The following is a 20405-nucleotide window of genomic DNA, read 5'->3' on the forward strand; positions in this document are numbered from 1 at the left end:
ATGCAGTCTGTATTTTGTTTATGAAGTATCTTCCTGCCCCTGTATCCTCAAGATTGCTACATATTTCCTCTTCCCGTAGATTTAATGTTTCTATTTTAGTATTTAATCTTTGACCTGTCTTGATTTTAGTTTAATTCATGGTGTTATACATGTGTCTAGTTTTAGTCTTTGGCATGTCAAAAACCAGTTTTTCCTGCACTGTTTATTAAAGAGACTGTGTTTCTTTAATAGATACAGTGACTGAGTGTGTTTGGGTTGCATCTGTATAGTCTATTCTGTTCCACTGATCCTCAGGTCTGTTTGTGTGTGTGTGTGTGTGTGTGTGTGTGTGTGTGTGTGTGTGTGTGTGTGAATACTATGCTGATCTTATCACAGTACATTTGTAGTATAATTTCAAATCAGGAATTGTGATGGCCCCTGATTTGTCTTTGTTGCCCAAAATTTCTTTTGCTATTCTAAGTCTCTTCTGGTTCCAAATGAATTTTAGGAATGTTTTCTCTAGTTCTGTGAGATATGCTAATGGTATTTTTATTGGAATTGCATTACATCTGTATAACAATTTTTGAAGGATGGACATTTTCACAATGTCAGATCTTCCTATCCACGAGAAAAGGAAATCTTTTCACTTTCTGATATCCTCTTCAATCTCTTTTTAAAATTTACTATAATTTTTAATGTACACATCTTTTACTTCCTTTGTTAGATTGATTCCTAAGTATTTTTTAATGCTATCATGACGGGTGTGGTTTCCCTAATTTCTCTCTCTGTAAGTTTGTTGTTTGTGTAATGCTATTGGTTTTTGAGTGCTGATTTTGTATCCAGCTATGCTAATAAGTTTTGTTACTAAGTCTGTAAGTCTTTCAGTATAGTTTCTGAGGTCTTCTATGTAGAGCATCATGTCATGTGCAAACAATTTAACTTGTTCCTTTTCTATCCTTATTTCTTTCTCTTGTCTAATTGCTCTGCCTAATTATTCTAGAACTACATGGAGAAGGAGCAGTGATAGTGAACATCCTTGTCTTGTTCCTAACTTTAGAGTGAAAGCTTTCAGTTTTTGTCCATTTAGTGTGTTGTTAGCTTGTCATAGATTGCTTTTATTAAATTGAGATACAGTGGGTCCAATTTTGGAAGTCAAACTTTTTTCCAACAGAGGATATTGCTGAGACCCTGTGTTTTATATGAAGTGACTCTACAGTAACATGGAGCCCTGAAGACATTGCAGAATTTTCTTTCCTGTATTATTAATGATTTTCTCTATAGTTTAAGAGTGAACATTTTCAGAGTTATGAAAGATAATGCAGCACTGGATTGGTTGTATTCTGACGCATTCTCCAAGGTGGGTGGCCTTGAAGTTACCATAAATGCAAATGTCAGCCTTCCATAGGAGGACATGTGCTATTTACTTCCTCTGGAACGTAAAGTCAGGTATTGGCTTCAATTATGGAAATGCAGAACTACCAGATATAGTATATAGTGCAGAATCAGAAGAGAGTTATGAAGAATTTTAACATGAACTGAAGAATTTAAGCAACAGAATTTTTCAGCTAGCAGTGCTTCCATCAATTATTTTGATGTGTTATCTCTTTTCTTTTCCTTCTCCATTTCCCAAAAGTTCAGTACAACTTCTAAAAAAAAAAAATCTGATGCATTTTCTTACCATTTTCCAGAGACGTATAAACACATAGGAAAGTAAGTCTGTTAATCTGTGATGCAAGGGTCTATAAACATTGACCTAGGTAATATTACAAAAGATGAATTTTGGCTTGATAATTAAAGACTATGTGTTTCTCCAACGATTATAAGGACCAGATATTATGCTTGAGATTAGAGAGCTTTTTGTAATGAATGAAGAAGGTCTCAAGAAATGCTCAGAATGGGCATTGCACAGGGGTGTATATCCTAATTTTTATGAAAAGTCTTTAAACTTTTGAAGTTGTGATAGGTAACATAACAATGGCCTTGAAAGAGATTTACATGTTAATCTCCAGAATCTGTGCATATGTGACTTAACAAGGCAAGAGAGTCTTTGCAGATGTGAATAAAGTATAGATTCTGAGATCGTAGATTATCCCACGTGATGTAGCTGGGTCTACTATCCTCATGGGAGTCTTTAAAAGCAGAGACTCTTTCCTACCTGTGGTTAGAGAAAGGTGAGTGGTGACAAAAGCAGTGTCAGAGAGATGTTACTTTGAAGGCACTTTAGAGATAGAAAAGAAGACACTCTAAAGATGGAAGAAATGGCCCATGAGCCAAGGAAGGCTGGTGGCCACTAGGAACTGTGAAAGCCAGAGAAACAAATGCAATTCCAAAGTCCTCAAAACAAAATCCACCCCTGCTGATAATTAATTCAGCGCAGTAAGAACCTTGTAGGACTTGTGATCCAGGGAACATGAGATAATAGACTTGTGTTGTTTTAAGCCACTTAACTTGTGGGGAGTTGTTATGGAAGCAACAGGAAATGTATGCAGGAATGCACTGTGATAATAATTAAAATTCCCAACAAGAAAACTGGAGCCTGATTTTTGGACCAAAGTACAATGAACAGTTTGTTGTTTTTTGCAGGAGTCATGTATTGACTGATGGACCCATTTTTATACAAAAGTGTGGTTTAGCTGGCAGTGAATTACCGTCTGGTAAACTCTCATCCACTTTTTGTCCCTGTGAACTTGGCTGTTTCAGATGTTTCCTCTAAAGGGAGCCACACAGTATTTGTCCTTCTGTGTTTGTCTTTTTTACTTGGCATAAGGTTGTCAAGTTTTACCCACGTTGAGGTATATCTCATAATCCATTGTTATTCTGCAATAAGAAAAATAAAATCCTCAAGCAGTGCCAAGGAAATCTCACCATAGAGAATCTGATGACAAGAACTGACTCACTTTGTTTCTAATTCACAACTGAGAACTAAAGTTTACTGTTCATCTGACAACCGTAGTCATTTGATTTTCACAGTGATCCTGTTTTGTATTTCTCTCATTTTGCATAAGAAAAGCTTGCAGGTAAGAAGTTAAAAAGAAACACCTTGTAAGATATTAAAGGACTCATACAAGAAGGGAAAGAGGAAGAACTCAAAACCCCACATCAGTACCATCCAGTGATTCTCTTGTCCATCCTTTAAGCATGTGTTTATCCCACAAGTCTGAGTCTTTCTCTTTCCTATTCTTGTTGCATGTTGTTGAATACAGAGCATAGTAAGACCTCCTGCAAACATTGGACTTTATTTTATATCCATGGGGAAAAATTTATACATACATATATACAAATTTGCCCTAAATTGCATTTGAACATAATAGAAAAACAAATAAACAAATCAAAAAAATCAAAACAAGCAAACAAAAGCAGAACTAGAGTTATCTCAGCCCCACACTAGCTAGTTTTTCCCTCTTTGCTTCTTTGTCAGTGTTTGCAGAGCAAGAACCTGTGCTTGGATGAACACCATTAGCATCAGCTACTGTCTTATTCAGATAGTGTGAGTAGGAGCTGCCACCGGCAGGACTGCGAAGGTCTGTAAATACAGCACAGCACAGGTTCTGCTTCTTTTTATACCACTAGGAAAGAGGAAAACAATGCACTGATGTGTAATTCTAAAAGCTTTAAATGTATTTCATAATTGCCTGTACCTTTTGCCTAATCACAGTGATTTAGATGCAGGGATAGAGATTTTTCTACATTTTTTTTTTTTTTTTTTTGTGGTTTGGTTGGGTTTTTTAAAAAATTTTTTACAATTTTTATTTAAAGAAAGACTAAACAAAATAGAAAATAGGTAGAAATAGTACATATGTTCAGAGAAAAAATAAACAGTAAGAAATCACTAGTTGATGTTGTCGTTTTATAAATAGTTATTCAAGATACAAAAATGGAACATGTAAAGTGGGAATTCAAATAGAGAGACTGCAAAAAGTTCTGTTCAACTGTCCAACAAAGACTTAGTAACATGATTGTCAATCCTATACACTTAAACATACATGCATTTATCCATATCTTCATTTATGTTTAGAGTAAATAAACTAAAGCAGGTTAAAATCATTCTGAACAAAGAATAATAGTATTGCTGGATTTCACATCATGACACTCTGTGATCAGCACTGTACTGTAGTGTCTTATTTTTAAAACTGAATTTAAAGAAAGACTAAACAAAACAGAAAACGGGTAGAAATAATACATAATTTCAAAGAAGAAAATAGACAGTAAGAAATCACTAGTTGATGATTACAGATTGTCTTCTTACAAGTAGTTATTCAAGATACTAAAGTGGAGCATATAAAGTGGGGATTCAAACAGTGAGATTGCAATCAGTTCTGTTCAGTTATCTAACAAAAACTTAGAAATATGGTTATCAATCCTATACACTTAAACATACTTGTAGTTACCTATATCTTCAATTATATTGACGTTTAATAAACCCAAGCAGGCTAATATCACTCTGAACAAAGAATAATACTATTGCTGGGTTTCACATTATGACACTCCAGCATTAGCACTGGGTATTTTAGTGTCTCTTTTTCTTCAAAGTATCTGTTCATCATGTGTCACAAGATCAGTTCTCATAAATTGTTTATAGATTGTACACATGCATGAGACTTAACATGTGTTTCTTTTTTTTTTTTTTTAATTTTGAAAATAGTAAAAATGCAACAGCATAAGACGGGACAAAGCCAATCAAGACAATGCAGTGAAATTGGTACAGGATTTCACAGTAGGATACTGGGATAGTAGTAATAAGTACTATGGTATATCTATTTAACATAACAGTAGTTGTCCAGTCAATTAGGTATTGTAAAATCAAATAAAAAATAGAACATTATAAAACCAATTGAGAATATTGAATAGAGCAAAAGAAACATAACAAAACAGTGAAAACAACCTATGCCTTCGAACAGAAGATAGAAGGAAATCCCCCATATTTGCTATACTGCATATGGTCATCCTCCCAAGGGATGCTGAGACATCTATCCTCAATAGCTGTGATGGGGGGGGGAAGGGTGCTTGATTTTCAGCCCGCGTGGCAGTAGGCTCACAGGTAATGGTTCTGCTCCAGGGCCAAGCTGCAGGTGCTTACCAAGATGGGGGATGAATAAGCTGCCTGAGTCCTCCATGGCCGGGTCTCTGGAGCTCTGTTCTCCTCCTGACCTGGTTTGCAGGCGCTTACCAAGAGGGCGGGTGAATAAGCTGCCTGAGTTCCTCCATGGTCGGATCTCTCTGGTTTGGGTTTTATTTTTATTTTGAGACAAAGTCTCATGTAACCCAGGCTAGCCTTGAACTCATGGTGATTCTCTTGCCTTAGCCTCCCTAGTGCTGGGATTACAGGTGCACCTCCATACCTAGCCACTGGAGAATTTTTTAAATGAAATTAAAAACCAGTTTTACAGAGATGTAGCAATTTATACACTGTACACTTCACTCATATAAAGTCTCCAGTTCAGTGGCTTTTGTGTAGTATATAATTGAGTTTTAAGAATTGTGACAAGTTTATATAACACAAAATTAGCAAATTTAATCATTTTAAGTTTGCAATTCCTTTGCATTATCGGTATTCACAATTTTGTGTAACCATCATCATTATCCATTTCACAAACGTTTTCATTGTCCCTAGCAAAAACTCTGTACCATTAGGTAATAATTCCTTTCTCCAGGCCTCTAGTAACCTCTAATTTACTTTCTGTCTCTATTAATTTGTCCATTTTAGATATTTCATATAAGTACAGTCACAGGATATTTGTCCTTTTCTTTTTGACTTATTTACTTGGCATAATATTTTCTTTTCTTTTGCACTGGGAATCAAACTCACGATCTTGCACTTGCTAGGCAAGCACTGTGCCACTGAGCTATGTCCCTGGACCTTGGCATAATGTTTTCAAGATTTATTCATGTTGTAGTGTGTATCTGACTCTCATTCCTTTTTGTGACTGGACAGTCACATGTATGTGTATCATATTTTGTTTACCCATTCATCTCTTAACAAATATTGAGGTTGGTCCCACGTTTCGGCTACTGTGAATAATGCTGCTTTCAATTCTTCGGGTACACACATAGAAATGGAATTGTCAAGTCATATGTTAGTTCTGTTCTCAGTGACTGCACTGTTTTACATTCCAGCCAGCAATGTATGAGTGTTTCAGTTTTTCTGCATCTTTGCCAATACCATCTTGCAAGGTGCCAGCACTTACGGGTTTTCACTGGGATTTCATGTAAATGAACTTTTCAACTTATAACAGTTGAAAAATCTTGCCTATGCAGAGTGGAAAACATTTGTGACATTTTTGTAAAATATTTAAATTGGACCCTTGCTATCCTTCAATTTCTCTCAGTTTAATGCATAGTACACCACTTCTAAGTGTTTGTCCCTTGTTTTAGTTACTTTTCTCATTATAGAGACAAAATATTCAACACTGTCAAGTTAAAGGGAGAAAGGTTTATTTAACTCAGTTTGTAGAGGTTTCAGTCCATAATCAGCTGGCCCCAAGGCAGGGTGGCACATGGCAGAGAGGCAACTGTTCATGCTGGCAGAAGACAGCAAATCAGCAAGTGAGGAGAGACAAGCTTCTTTTTGCTTCTTGTATTTTATCCAGACTTCTGGGATTAGGGTGGCGCCAATCCAATCAGTGAACTGATCCAACAATCACCCACCCTTAATCCCAGCATTGAATCGTAAATCAATCACAAATCCTAGATAAAGCCACCTCCAAAAATGCTTACCCTCCATGAATGCATGAGGCTTTAGGAGGACATACAGACCCAAACCATAATACCACTGTTTCTCACATTACTCCCAGATCTCTGGTGTTCTGGCTCTTTCCTTTCCAGGCCATGAGGAAGGAGGCTTATGCACAGGGAAGAAACTATGGACTGTGGGACTTTGTGCAATAGGGAAATGTGTATGGTATGTAAAAGAAAGCAAGAAAGCAGTACACAGGAGTTATCTGCCTTGTAAAGGGTTATAAAGGCAATTCAGAGTAAAGAAATCATAGGTGTATTCAAAGTAATGGAGAAAATGATAGGAGCAAGCAGGGCCACTCTAAAAATAAACCACAAGTAGAAGTGCCGTCATTCATAGTCATCCTATCTATGACTTGTGCCTCCAGTGTAGAAAAGAAGAAGATGGATTTGGATTCCAAAACTCCTATTTGAGGAAGGAAGATCATGAGCCTTCTTTTTTTTCCTGAGGATGATGAGGTAGCTTTGGAAATCCCAAACAGATGAAAAACTCACTTCCCAACACACCTTTAATGCTGACTCAGTCAGAGCTAAGTGCGAAGTATATTGGCTCAGGATATTTGTAGGCCTGTGAGATTTAGAAAACTGGTGTTTTTTTTTTACAAAAGGAAGAAAAGAACCTGGTATTGCTTTTTCACTTGTGATTGTTGATTGCTCCTGAGCAATAGCAAGTAGGATTTTTTTCTTTTCTCTTTGTTTCTTTCTTTTGTACTGGGAATCGAACTCAGGACCTTGTTATTGCCAAGCAAATGCTTATGCCACTGAGCTATGCCTGCAGCCTACAAGTGGGATTTCATCTTGGAAGAGCACTCCTCAATGTCCATAGATTTGATTTTCAAAGGAATGATACCTGAGCTACTTGAAAATATATCTACTCAGTCACCTTTTACAATACATATTAAGAAGAAAAAATCAAACCACTCTACAAAATTTGTGTCTGTAAAAGATGATCACTATAAAACAGTTTGTTAAAAAAAATTGATGACAATGTAAATGCCAAAAATTAAGAGATTGGTTAAATCCTGCCTCACCATTTACTAGAATATGATTTTGCATTCAAAATAAGCTGTGGAATTTTTTAATCGATGTGGAAGAATATTAATAAATTACTGATGTGATACAAGCAAATTATAAAGAATAAAATATTAGTTTGTAATATCTATTTTAGTGCATATCTAAAGCCATAGCTCTCTATTTTTGTGTATTTTTACATCTTTATATCTATAGAAATAAACATATCTAGAAATTTAAATACCAAAATATTAATTATGGTTTTTGAGCAGTAGAATTTGGGTAATTTTTTACAATTAATTTATTTAAAATTGTAAAATAATAATATCATATACTTTAGTGATACATAAAACTGCACATATTTATGTGGTACCTTGTGATGTTGTGTTGCATGCATACATTGTGTAACAGGATTTTCATTCATCCATCAGATTATTTGTATTGCATAACATTCATCAGTGATCCTTTAATACAACCCCGTGTTCTCCACCCACACATCCTAGGAAAGGCCATGTAGAGACAACATTGCAATCATGATCGCAAAGAGGGCTCTGCTCTGCACATATGGAACATAATACCACCATGTCGCCACACACTTAGAACAGTACTGGGACATTCTCAGTCTTCTTTAAAGAAAATGTATCTTAAATTCTTAGAGAGGACCAGCAAGATACAATTCTAAAAGGTAGCAGATGCTGATGGGAAGAGTACAAGTCCAGTCCCCCTACCCCCAATTCAGAGGTCAGTGTGGTGACCGGCAACTTTAAAAATCTTTGTCAGGTAAGAATTTGGGTCTCACCAACAGAATCTGTTCTTATGGATGACTTATTCATTATTAAGTTACAAAATAATGCTGGTGACTTGAAGGCACTAGGAAGGCATTTGTTCAGAGTTGATTTCAGCAGGGAACAACCTTTCAGTTACTTTGTTCATAAAACATCCAAACTGTCATTCCCACACCAACAACTAACATATTTGGCTCTCATGGTCTGTGAGCATCACGGGGCTCACAGGACCAGATGATCTAGTAGCATCTATGCTGTCAGTAGGACAATGGTGCAGCTTGAGGTTGATATCCCTAAGTTCATCTGCATGTTCACTTTTAAAAATCTAAATATTAATATTGCATTTTCAAATGTTATGCTACAGAGTGAAATGCAGACACGTTCAATTTTTAAAATTCCTTCTGAAACATTCCGTGGGTTGAGCAAGTGTTCCACCTTCGGGTCTGTTTTACCAGGGACTCCCACTGACACAGTTTTAAAAGGAATTAGGATAGATCTGAAAACAACAGGTCACAGATTTAGAAAGATGTTTAAAATTTTAAACTATGCACAAAAAAGAGTTAGAGAACTTTGAGTGAGAAGAGTATCTTTGTTTGGGTGAGAAAAGAATATTTTCAACTCACTAAGATAAAAAATAAAGTTTTTGTGATCCTTAAATTTGAGCCCAGAACCTCATCCTGATAGGCAAGCACTGTACCACTGAGCTACAATATCGGCCCTGCTGAAGTCTTTTTAAAAGTATACTTAAAGTTTCTTTTATGCTTATTCTCATCTAAACTGGAAACAAATTGCTGTTTTTCTCCTAGAAATGTCTTTTCAGGAAGACAATAGTTTTACTCATTAGATTCAACAAACATTTATTATTTTTTTGTTTTGTTTTTTTGGTACCAGGGATCAAACTCATAACTTGCGCTTACCAGGCAGACACTTAGGCCCCTGAGCTAAATCCCCAGCCCCTAATAAACACTTATTGTACGTGGACTCTGTAACTTAGAATGTTGCATAAAAATTATTGTTGCCTAAAAATACTCCAAAAAACACTACCATCAATTTACAATGAGAAAAACAAGGTCCAAAAGTCTGCTTTAGTCTTAGTACAAACAGTTCCCTCCTCCCACCTTCACAACCATACTCTAATTTCTTTTCTGGTTATAGTATTTAAGTTGGACTCGTTCCATATATAAAGGTTAGGAAATAAAAGGTTTCAGAAGTTTACAAGGAAAACCAGTAGCACAGTCTATGGAAGCCTCCTTACTCTCATGCAATCCTGGCAGACATTTGCCATATATATGCCCCCCCCATATAGTTTCACCATTCACTTTTCTTCCATATTGCCCTTAGTACCAAACAATCCACCACAAGAAAGTTGTCTGTATCAATGAACAAGTATCTATCAAGTACCTACTATGTATATTGCAGTTGGAATACGATGAATGAAATAATGAACAACCCTGACGTCATGGAAATCTTAAACTTTGTGTGGTGAGTGCTGGGAAGCTGGGCAGGATGGGACCATCCAATTCTTTCCTTCTCTTCCTTTAGTAGTTGTCCTTTAAATATTAGTCTTTCACTTGTGCCTCTGTGTTGGAAGTTCTACACTTATTATGTACAGCAAATGAATTCTTAACTATATAGAGAATATGTACATGCAGTGTAAATTATGTGCAGAGAATACAACAGCAAAAACTCAATAGAGGAAAAGATACATTTTCAGGGAATATGTATATTTCAGGAGTGATGGTTTTGGCCTTTCTCATCTACCCTTCTTTCAATTCTAATGGCCCACCTCAAATTTTATTTTGATAAAATATCACTCTGCTGTGAGATTTAGTACAAATCTGCAGTATTTCTAATATGACCTTGCTGTTTTGATCAAAGCTACTTACATTCACTCTTCTTGCTTCAAAAAGACAAATAACTTGTTATCTTCTTTGTGTACTGATCCCTCATTGCCATTTGCTCTCTTTCTTAATATATTTTCTTACTATACTCCAGAGTTCAACCCTCCTTAGTAAACATAGAATTATGCAATATCTGAAGATCTATAAACTCAGTTTTCTAGCAGTGTTAGCTGGTACATTTTATGAAACTGTGCTGCTAGTCAGTTTTGTTGTCCCATTACATTATAGATTCCTTGAAGAGAGAGACCATCTCATACGTTTATAAATTTGATAACACAGTGCTAACGGCTTCAAATCCTAGGAAGTAATTTAGCAATATTTATCTGTGTTGGTAAGACAGTAATAACTTGCTCTGGGGGAAAAAGGAGCATTAATGTCATTATCTGTGCTTCAAAACTGACTGAGATAAAGAATTTCATTTTTTTTCAGTTAAATATCCGTAATTGTCACTTACATTTTATACTGTATAACAAATACAGTGGTGTTTATAAAATACTTCAACATTCAGGGTCTTTTAGGAATATGGTATATTTCTAAGGGTTGATTAAACATGTATTTACATTCACTGTGCTTATGCACACGAAACAACTTTTTTGGTGTATTCAGCTACTTGCTGTTTTGGTTTCAAAACAGTATTTTTCTTGGGATTTTGTAGGATATTATGATAATGACAAAAATTAAGTAAAATTTATCATTAAGAAAGAACTGCATTTTCATGACATTATATATGTCTTAAAAGTGAGTTTATTTTGAAAGAATACTTGTTAGCAAAGGGTTCAGATTTGGCTTCTACAAAAATTAGAATTCTCACGGTGACTTCACTCTTTGGCTATCTGTCCTTGAACAAGAGTGCTCTCCAAGTACTAATTTTCTCCTCTGTAAAGCAAAGACTGTAATTCTCGAAAATTCATAACATTGTGGTGACAGTGAAAAAAGATATAGATTTTTTAGTAAATCTAAGCACATTTTAACGGTTTCATTTAGGCATTTATTTCAAAAATACTGTTTAATATGCAGCCACCGTCCTAAATCATTACAGTCAGTAATTTATTCCTTTACTTACTGATTTCGTTTAAACAACCTTGTGGGGAGGCAATTTTATTATTTATATTTTAGGGGCGTGGAAACCTTAGGGCTAAGAGGTTAGGATAACTTCACAATTAAGGGACACGATCAGAGACGGGAGGGCAGTGTGGGCGCTACACCCTGGGATTCAGACTTTGAGGCAATGTTGCACTGTTATTATTACTATATTAATTCAACCAATTTATTTATCTTCTACCACATTAGGAAGTATCCTAGGCATTTGAGTTATGCAGATGGAGGTGTTTCTACTCTTTGGAAACTTTATGTTAGTGAGGGGGGAAAGATTTGTGAACAAGTAACTACAACCCTCATTGCGCATGCTCTGAAGAGGAGCCCGCTGGGATGGGTTGAGGAGCCCCAGGGGCCAGCTGGGAGGAGTCCTCTCTCCCAGGATTGGGGGCTGTGGGGCAGCTGCAAAGGCTGTCCTCGTTCCTAGGATCCAGACCAATTAAGTTCCATAAGGCTATTTTTGTAACAACAAAATTGAAAGTCTGTGTACAACTATGGATTTTACATTATTACATGTTGACAAAATCTCCAAAACAATTGATTTAAATATTGATGGGCATTGTCTTTGGGTCTTTGCAAGGCATAGATTTCTTGGCCTTTTATTTTCTTTGTGCAATAACATAGAAAGCATAATTTATAGATGAAATTAATATTTCCCACATGCACTTTTGGCCTTAATTTTAGCAAAAAAATTATTTACAAATTAGCAATCAAAAACATAACATAATTCATAATTTATTCAAAGTAATGGTTTAGATGTCAAGAATCTACAAGGTTCCAAGTGCATAAAATTTAAACCTTTTGCATCAAACTGAAATTAAATGTGCAAAATTGAAAATTATTTTTAAATTTTATTTTCATATAATCTAATAAAACCTAAAATATAAAACAATTATCTGAAATTGAAATTTCTAATTTAATTTTTGAAAATTTAATTGAGTTACATTAAACATATATGAAAAACTGTGAGGTGTATTGATGCATGCCTAATCCCAGTGCTTTGTAGGCTGAGGCAGGAAGATTGCTGTGAGTTTGAGATCAGCCTGACCTACACAGGGAGTTTAAGTCCAGTGTGAACTACATAGCAAGATCTTGTCCTAGAAAGCAAAGCAAAATAAAACAAAATTTTGAAAAATTAAAATGATGGCCAATTCTAGCAATCAATGTCCATCTAATTGCTAATTGGATTGAGGATTCATACATTGCATATCTGGATCAACTCATATGCAAGAGTAATTAAGAGTAGTGAGAACTGCAAAATGTTTTTCAGTTGCCATGTGTAACTGCTGTGAATATGTAAGTAGCTGCAACCATAAATTTGAGCACATAGACAAATAAGCAAGAACATACTTGGCTCTCTCTTTCCTAGGAATAACAGTTTGTTTTGCAAGAATATATATGCAAATTCCAGAAGGAATATATGCTGGCACAGAAGAATTAGTACTATGGGATTTCTCCTGTTTAAATGCCCCCTTACTGTTCAGAACTTCCTGATCATGCAGCCATGCCGGCCTCTAATGTCCACAGGGCTGCAATGCACAAACTTCTGTTGCCTTTCGCTTCAAGGACATAGGGCTGGAACCATGGAGAATTATTTTATCAAGATCTGATTCATGTTAGTTCCAACAGCTTAGCCAGGCTGAGCACCGGATCTTGAGAGACAGAGACTCACATATGTTCTTCAGCAAATTTGTTGTTTATTTATGATATATGAAACATCTTAAAGTGCTACATCTAGCTCAGAGCTCCTCCTTGCTTAGCTCTAAGAGTTTGTGTAGGCATTGCCTATGATACCAAGGGTTTTTTCAAATAGTTCTGCCAGATATAAATCTGTAGTACATTGCTGAGAATGCACAAGGGCACTGAGGTATGTAATAATGTAGGTTGTTCAGTAACTGCAAACATGTCTCTGTGGCTGGAACACAGGTTGCCGGATGAACCTAGTAAGAGATGAAGCTGCAGAGTTTAGCTGGGACAAATCACAATGGTTATAAGAGCCAAATTTAAGAAAGTTAAGTTTTCCCTTAATGCAAGGAGGAAACTAAATGTTTTATATAGAGGCAGTATTCGATTAAATTACACTCTGCATATGGAGCAAAGTTAGGAGAAGGGCAATAACAGAGGCAGATATAGCAATTAGACTGTCAGTTATTCCCAGGAGAGCAATGATGTCATTCACAAAGATGTAGTAATGGGCCAGGTATGCTGACGCACACCGGAAATCACAGCATTCAGGAGACTGAGGCAAGGTGATCATGAGTTTAAGGTCAACCTGGGCTACACAGCAAATTCCATCTCAACCTCTCCCTTATCCTCCCCCAAAAGTCATGTGGGATGAGGGAGGGGCTGGAGGTACAGGTAGGCGTGGAGCAAGTGTCTGCTAAAGTGAAGCCTGCATCGCCAGTGCCTGCAACACTTTATAGTATCACTTGGATACAGTGTTCCAATACTTTCGTTTGCAATGTAGCTACATTTTCATTCAAGAAACATTTCTTTCTTTCTTTCTTTCTTTTGGTCTTTTTTGAGATGGGGTCTTGCTATGCAGTTCAGGCTGGCATTGAGCTCACTTTGTAGCCCAGGCTGGTCTTGCACTCACAACGATCCTCCCACCTCAGCCTCCCAAGTGCTGGGATTACAGGCATGAGCCACCAGAAGGGAGCCCGTACTAGGTTTCTCAGTGAAGCTGTTCTATACAGTTGCACAAGTGTATTGAACTAATTCTTGGCTGTTGTTTCCTTGAATTCAAGTTTATCTCATAGGTCCAGCAGTCATAGATCACAATGTATGCTATTCACTAACAAGTTTTCTGTGTGCCACACTGTCCTTCAGTTACCTTTGCTGATTCTCTATTTTGCCCAGTGGAAAACATTTGCAATCCTTTCCAAATTTTCTAAACAGACTGAAACTTTAGAGGATGTCCTTTTGTTTTTCAAAGTGCTGACTCATTTATTTCTAAATCAAGTTTACTTTAAAACAACTTTTGCTTTGTTTTGCTATATTTGACTTCATGTAACCTTTCACAACTGATTAGGAGCAGCAGACTTGTAACAAATGTAGCTTGAATTTGACTTGAAAGTTTGGCAGGCACAGGCAGGGAGGATTATGTTGTTTTTGTATCCATTTAAAATCCCTTTATATTCATGCACATCAAATCTATCTTCTCAGTGCAGCTGGGTCAACTGCACTGCTTGATGCAAATTCAATTCTGCTGACCTCTAAAACATATCTTGACCTTAAATAGAGGAATATAATAAGCTCTACCTTTTCACATAGGGACTCCTGACCGTGCCTTCTGGTTCCAATAATTGCTTCTGTGTGCCAAGTTCAGACTTGATAACCCATGTTCTCTGAGATATGGGTAATAATGTGCTTTGTATCCATTTTTAAATCTAGGAATTGAATCTTAGTTTATTTATTTCTAGGACTTGTATTTGTGTGCCTACTCTCCAGTTTATCTAGCCGTTCTTGAATTTCTCTGTCTTGAATTTCGCTGTCTTGTGTTTGATCTCTTAGTATGGGCCTACTAATTTTGGGCTATTGCTATACACTTCACATGTTTCATTTTGTAAGTCAAGATGGTTTATATTATTTCACCAAGCTAGATATATTTTTCTAGCATCTTGCTTCTCCCAGGAGAAAAGGTGACCTTAGATTCCAAACACTTCCACTGTGTTTCAGCTTGCTGAGCAAGTTGGTTGTTACCTGAAAGACAGGCAAATTTGTAGCTTGCATTCTGGTGGAAAAACTTTGTTGAATAAGAAACAACAGGAAGTTGGATTTAAACCATTATTCTCCTGCCTTTCTAATATGTGGTTGTATGATTATTACAGTATATAGTTCAGATTTGATTTAAAATTACCTATATGGATGTCTCTTCCTGTAGCTCCTAAGCTCTTCTGTGACAAGGTCTCTTCTTTTTGGTATCATCTGCAGCATTTCCAATTGGAAATGCAGAGCAAAGTAAAGAAATATAAAATTGTTATCTCTGTTAGTTCATCAAAAAGAACAGTTTGTGTTTTTGTTGTTTGACTATTTAATTATTTTTTATGCCCAAAACTTATAATCTGAATAACTACTTTGAAGATAACAATATGTAATATACTAACTAGTGTTAATTTCCTCTTATTTTGTTTTGAAATTCTGTAGTTTTTCTCCTTTTTTGTTTTTAAATTAAAAAACAACAAAAAATATAAAATTGGAATTTGTAAGAATCTTAATAGGTGCTTTACACTATTGTTGATTTGCTAAACATTAATATGATGCTTTCCACATAGTAAAATTTGCACTAAGTGAATAATAAAAGAATTAAAGTTGACTTTTCAAATGTACAGTAAATAAGTGTATTTACTGTTTGAATTTTTTTCCTGCATGGAAATCAGCCATCATGTAATTCTTTTTTTTGTAGTGAGAAAAACTACATCTCTGCCAAATCAGTTATACTGAGTGTCCACAATAGGCTCTAACTCAGGGAATACAAAGATGAGTGACGAGATGAACCCTTTCTATCTAGATATTTTCCCTTGTCAGTTGTTCCTATTGTGTTTTGTTGACAGCCTGAAAGACGAGATAATGAAGGGCATGAGAAAAAGAGGCAAAAAGCAGAGGAGGAGCTCCGGGAAATGCTCAGGTCCTGTGTTCTGGGAGCTCTGTGCTAGGGAAGGCCTGTCTCCAGTGGTGGGGACTTACAGTGCCATTTGAAATCATCCTGAAAGTATGGCTAGGATTCTAATAGCAAGAGTAGAGAATTCCTGAGAAAGGGAACAGCATGAACAGAGGCAAAGGACAAGGTATGTCTAGAGAATGTCAAGTGATTCATGGGGAATGGCATAATGCACAAATAACAAACAAGGAGGTGAGCCCTGCCAGGAAAAGGTAAAATGGGGATATATTATGAGGTTCAGGGAGCTTTAGGGCAGAGACGCCTATAGGAGAAGAGCTGCTTAGGTCATGTTAGCAGCAAAGTGCAGCAGGGAGACAGGGCCAAAGACAAATGGGCGAGGGACCATAGGTAGCATCCAAGGTTATGTCTCCACGACAAACCCAGACCCATCCAAGAGTAGACTTTCTCGATCTATTATATGTCTCTTAATTCAATGAAGTTGACATGTCATGATTAATGATCATGGCCCATATTTATAGAATGAAAGAATTAGGCAGATTTGGAAACCTATACTTCAAAAAAGGCGGGAAAAAAGGAACCCTTCTCCATTGCTGGTGGGAGTATACACTCGTACAAAAAGAGTTAAAAGCATCACAGCACAGTGATACACGCATACCCATATTTATGCAATTTATAATAGCTAAATCTTGGGAACAGCCCTTGTGCTCATCAACAGATGAATAGCTATAGAAAATGTGATATTTATATACAATGAGTGATACTATGCTATAAAGCCGGATATATTTGAGATATTTAAGTTTAAAGTTAGCATTGTTTCTCCTGTGTGAGAAACCCAAAGGCTAAATAGTGAGCACAGTGGAGGCTAGATACACCAGGGAAGTAGATACACCAGGGAAGTAGGAGGAAAATGTTCAGTGGAAAGGAAAACGAGGAAAAGGGTTGGGGGAAGACAAGGAAGGGAAAAGGAGAGAAAAGAAAAAGATGGAAACAAAGCTTTTGTAAATGGGGTGGAGAGGAGGGCAGGGAGGGCAGTGAGGAAGAAGAGAATTCAGGTGTAACCTGTACAGGATCAAACTCCCTGTGGTGAATGTGCTCAATATGAATGACAAGTATGTACTCATAAAAAGTAAACTAAAAGATATCACAAGTTAATTAAAAAAAAAAAACTTTTCAGGTGATTTTCATTTCCAGGTTTGGATTAATTTGTGAATGATAGCTTACTGACCAGGAAATTCTATTTATTCATTTATATAAAAATTTTTTGAGTACTTAGCATGTATCAGACAAATGAATTATTGGAAATGTAAAAAGAAAATCAATAAAGACTGACTGATCTCCTTGGGTTTGCAGCCTAGCAGGATTAACCAATGTTACACGAATAATTACACAAATTATAACTATCTTGAGCACAGTTGAGAAAAAGTTCAGGGTTCCATAAGAACATAGAATAGGGCCTGACAGTTTGGGCTGGAAGTAATAAGGTTTTAGCCAAGATCTGAGGGCTCAGGAGGAAGAAAGGTTTGCAAGCCACTGACTATAATTCAGAGTAGAGTAAAGAAGACCTGAAAGATGGCTGGAGTGCAAAAGGATGTGGATCTGCTCTTGTTGGTTTGCTTGGTCCAGTAAATTAAACAGGAAAATGCTATAAGGAAAGCATCAAGAAGTCAAACAAACAAACAAACAAACAAAACAAAATGCAGAAGTAATAAGTTCTTATTACAAAAGTAATAAGAACTGATTCCTTGCCCACACACAGAAAGCTTAATTTGAGATTGTAGTTTGGAAATTGTATTTTTGTTAATTTTTCTTTCAACGCAGTGGAAAACTATGTTCATGCAAGAATGAAGAATTTATTTCATAGGCCAACACTGTATACTTCAGAAGCCCAAAAACATAAAACAAAACAAAACAATCGTCCCTAACTTTAGACAGAAGAGTGCCTGAGAAAACTTTAGGTTCTAAAATATTTCTCCATCTAGAACTTCTCTCTTTCCTTTTATTGAGTTTTAGCTATCAAAGGAAGCAATCAATATTAAGGTCCCTTTTCTTGTTCTGCAAACTGTAGTATTTTCTGAGCTCCAAATTTTATGAATTTAACAAATGCTTCGTTCAACCCACTTTCTACCTGAAGCTTAGGATTGCTTTCTTTTTCTTTTTTGAGTTCATTTTCTTATTAACTTGGTTAATTATCTTATTTGTATAGGCATATTTACTTAGATATTGTTAAATGATTTATCCAGTATTTACAAAATAAATATAATTTCCTAACTTGGTATTCAATTCATATGGTGGGTAGAAGGAAATGGCTGCTTTTGATACTCAGTTGGCATGTTAAGGTTCTACAAGTATAAATGTTAGGGACAATACTGTCTAGGTTGCAGAATTGGAGATGTTTTTCACAAGTGAAGCCAATTCTAAGCTTCATATAGATTCACCTAATTTTTCTCCTAATTTGGATTTCACTTTCATTTTTTCCTTTCATCTTCATGGAAATGGTAACCATTTTGACTTTCCATTTGGCTCAACAATGATCCTTCAAAGTGCATCTGCTCTGGGAGGCCAGTGAATTCCATGGACTTTACATGCAGTCCTCATCTAGAATCCTTTTCTTAGTAATCTTGAACTGCATCTAGACAAACATTTAATTTTTTTTGGGAAGTGGTTATCATCATTTCTGTAAAGAGAAAATGTAAGAGGTAACCGATTGCATAGAAAGTTTAATATGGGTACTCCTTACTTTTGATGATAGAAGGAGGACTATAGTGATTTGGAAAAGATTATGCTTGAATAATTACAGTCTTCTGTTTTTTCTTTTTAAAATAAGAAAAAAATTTAAAAAGAAAGAAAAATTCTAGCCTTAAGTCTCACGTCAAGTCCAGTGATGGTACCAGTGGGACCGTATGCTATTTAAAACTCTTGAATAGAAATTAATGAAAATACAAATTCAGAAGTCATAAACATAACAGAATTCACAGAGCCTTTGAAGTTAGGGTAATACATAAGGTAATCTCAGTATAGCAAGTCTAAACTTGTACCACTGTACTTTTTTTTACACTGAATCCATTACATGATTTCTGGATTTCTTTTGGAATATGAATTTTGTGTTATAGGTGAAAAAACTTTACCAATTTACCTTCTTGCCAGCAAGCTTTATTTCTCTGCTTCGTTGTTATGACTGTATATTATTTTTAAATCTTTGCTAATTTTATATGTAAAGAAATTTGAAATATGGTTTTGATCTGCACTTCTTTGATTGCTAATATTGGCCAGTTTTTACGTACATATTGATCCTTTGTATTTCTTTTCACTAAATTATATTTTTATGTCTTTTCACCATTTTCTCTTGAAAACTCAATGTTTATATTAATAACTTATGAAAGCTTTTTATATAGTAAGCATTTCAATCATGTGGATGTCAATTATGTTGAAAAAGTTTTTCAACTATTATTTTGTTTATCATGAAAAGATTTTTACTGTTGGTGTTTTGATCTGCATATTTTAAATTTTCAGTTATTTTGTTATTTTGTTTTTTAATCTTTGGTTTATAGAATAAAGTTCTCCAACCACATATTATTTAAGTACTTGCTTATTTGCACTGAAAAAATGTTGTATATCTTGGATTTATTTTGGTATGGGATGAGATAAGTTACTGTCTTTTTCCTTAATATCTAAATATCATCATGGCACACTACAGGTCTGTCACATTATTTGTCCTTTTTATTTTCTCAGTACCAGGATTAATATATTTGTTCTTGCTGGCAATTCAGGTCAACCAGTAATATAATAGGAAATAACATACCTAAATGACTTAACATACACAAAAGTGAATGAAATATTTATTGGGGACTTAGAAAATTGTATATTTTCTAGTCTTTGAGAGTAAACAGATAAAGCCACTTAAATACATTCCTCTATGTTATGTCTTCTTCTACTTTCTCATGGGTAGGGAATTAGTGTTTCAGAGACCATTGCACAAAACCTGTAGTAAGCGAACTTGGGATCTCAGTAGTGTAACTGAATTTTGCAAATATGCAATTCCACTTTTGATATAAGATGAAACCAAGCATGTATTTTTAACACGCTAAATTTCTCCTTGTGAGTTATGTTTCTGTAAAGTCAATAATTGTGAACAAGAGCACTATGACCCCTTCTTCTAAAATATTTGTTATTTTATGCATTTTCCTTATTCTTATAACTGTGTCCATGTAAGTCTAGGGACACAGTACCACCTATCTGCTTATAAACAGATTAAGCGCCCTCACTAAGGTTCTGTTTTGTCAA

This window comes from Cavia porcellus, unplaced genomic scaffold (assembly GCF_034190915.1).
Source record: "Cavia porcellus strain 051 isolate PalLab524CR breed Dunkin Hartley unplaced genomic scaffold, mCavPor4.1 scaffold_10, whole genome shotgun sequence".
Taxonomy (NCBI): Eukaryota; Metazoa; Chordata; class Mammalia; order Rodentia; family Caviidae; genus Cavia; species Cavia porcellus.